This window comes from Eimeria mitis, genomic scaffold (assembly GCF_000499745.2).
Source record: "Eimeria mitis Houghton genomic scaffold, Emh_scaff2203, whole genome shotgun sequence".
Taxonomy (NCBI): Eukaryota; Apicomplexa; class Conoidasida; order Eucoccidiorida; family Eimeriidae; genus Eimeria; species Eimeria mitis.
In genome coordinates this window covers 5,399-7,715 of record NW_013570530.1, presented here as the reverse complement: position 1 = coordinate 7,715, position 2,317 = coordinate 5,399, and positions in this window count along the sequence as shown.

Genomic DNA, 2,317 nt, shown 5'->3' with positions numbered 1-2,317 from the left:
GAGTCTCTACACGGAACATCTCTCAAGCAGTGAACGAGTTTCCAAGACTGTAGCAGGCATTGCACTGCCTGTCCCGTTGCGGAACACCTCACATAGGGCACTATATCCTCCCTCGAGTTTTATAAGTGTCCATGCGGACTGCAGACGTCTTCCATCAGACAAGCAGGCACTGGAAACATACCCGTGGTCGCCAAACCCTCCGACATACAAACTGCACATTGAATGTTTGAGTGAGGCCAGGCATATCCTCGAGCGAGTTCTACCAATGTTAAAAGGGGCAATATGCATACACATAGTGCGTCGGCTTGCTTCACGCCGTCGAATGCCTCTGGTACATGCGCCTTAGCCGATGCAAGTCCCCGACTTTATTCTGCAAGCGCAAGCAGACCTTCAGCAATATTATTTGTGCCGCGGCGACCACCGTGAGGGGACTAACGCATCCGAGCCCATCACGACCAAAACTACGTTTCAGTGCACTTTATCTCAAGTACACCTGGGCAATACGTGTTCTAGTCAACGTCGTCTGCGGAGTGGAACGCACCTCCTGTCGGCTCACCAAGTATTTCTGATGGCCGCGGGGTTATAGTTTGTCGATCCCGAATGTCACAATGCTAAACATATACTTAACACCAGCGTTGACAGGAGTAGGCCGGCCACAGCTTGGTCCCTTCGCCTACTTACATAATCCTGTGATGATGCTTCTGGTTTAGCCAGATCTCGCTTCACCAGCAAGGTCCCCCAAGCACTGATATTGCTTGCTCTCTGCAAGCAAGCGACACGCTGCAGCGGAAACCGCCAAGGAACTCGCGCGCTAGTGCATATACAAGAAATGCGCAGCGCACGACTTCGGCGAAAAAACAAATTGATACTTTGAAGAGTCAATCGATGATATCCTCTCCACATTCTGCACACGGCACGTCACTGCCGCTGCACAATTGTGACTGCAGCCTTTTTCACATCAAAGCGTGAAACGATTCAGTCACAGCAGAATGAAATGACTTTTTGAACAAGTCACGGACGCTTCGCAACGCACGCAATTATGCATCCCCTTTTCGCCTCATACGCAACCTTTCATCGGTTGCAAACGGCGCTGCAGAGCTGCAGGCTGACTGCACCATAGCCCCCTGCACACAGCACTGACTCTCTGCAACATTTGGAAGCTGCCGCGGTGTTGTACGTCTGGCCCACAAACCCAACAATGCACTCCAATGAGAAGGGCCATGCAGCACAAAGCAACATATGTCAAACAACGGGCTGCGCAACGTTTTATAATGGCACGTTGCCACTATAAAACGCTCGCACTGAGCTGAGATTCATCCAGCACCCTACAGTAACGCAGCTTTGCAGCGGATGCGTAACCAGTGCCCCCATCAAACATGTGAATCCACACCCCTCTGCAACGCGCAAATACTAAAGTCAGACTTGCAGTGGAAAAAGACGCTTCTGCTGTTAACAACCGTAACGCTCCGCACGGCGTGCACAGCTTGTAGATAGATCCAAGCGAATGCCCACTTCAGCTTCACTGCGTTAGGCAGGTATCCAAACATTCACGGTTGAACAAATGCGTCTATCCACCACCACCGACATACCGAGCAAGTGTAAACAGTGGTCGAGCAAGTGTAAACAGTGGTCAGCAGCCAGCATTCTCTTCACGGGAAGGCATATGTGTGTAGTGCTGCCGTGCTCGCGGTATCCACACTTCCCAGTTCCGCAAAGTGGACAGATCAATGCACCCGATATACAGCATCTTCCCTTTAGATCATCGCCATTTAGGAGACCAGTGCTCGGACGCGCCCACAAGACGCAAACACGGTTGACTGTTTACAGCTATCAGTACCAACTAGGCATTCTATACGAAACGCTACCAAAGCTCTGAACGAGTTCCCAACAGCTTAACGAGCAATGCACAGCATCTCACGTTACCCAAGGCAACGCAAAATAGACTACATCATCCGCCGACCTCTACAAGCGACCATACGCACAGTGGACTTTCCCCAACAGACAAGCAGGAACATGACCCGTATGCGTGGTCCGCAAAGCTTTCGACGTACAAACTGCATTTCACGGCACCCCCAGGCTCTGGGTTGCGGAATGGCAATGTCAGCAGGAAATATATGCATACCCCTGGAAACCGGGTTTGCTTCACGGAGTCTAGTGCCGCTGGTATACGCTGCGAAGTCGATGCAGGGCGCAGACGATATTCTGAAAAGGCAAGAAAAACCTCATCAATATTATATTCACCGCGGGAAAACACTTCGGAGTCGCTTATGTGCCCAACCCCACCACGACCAAGACTACTTCTGAATGCAACTTACTT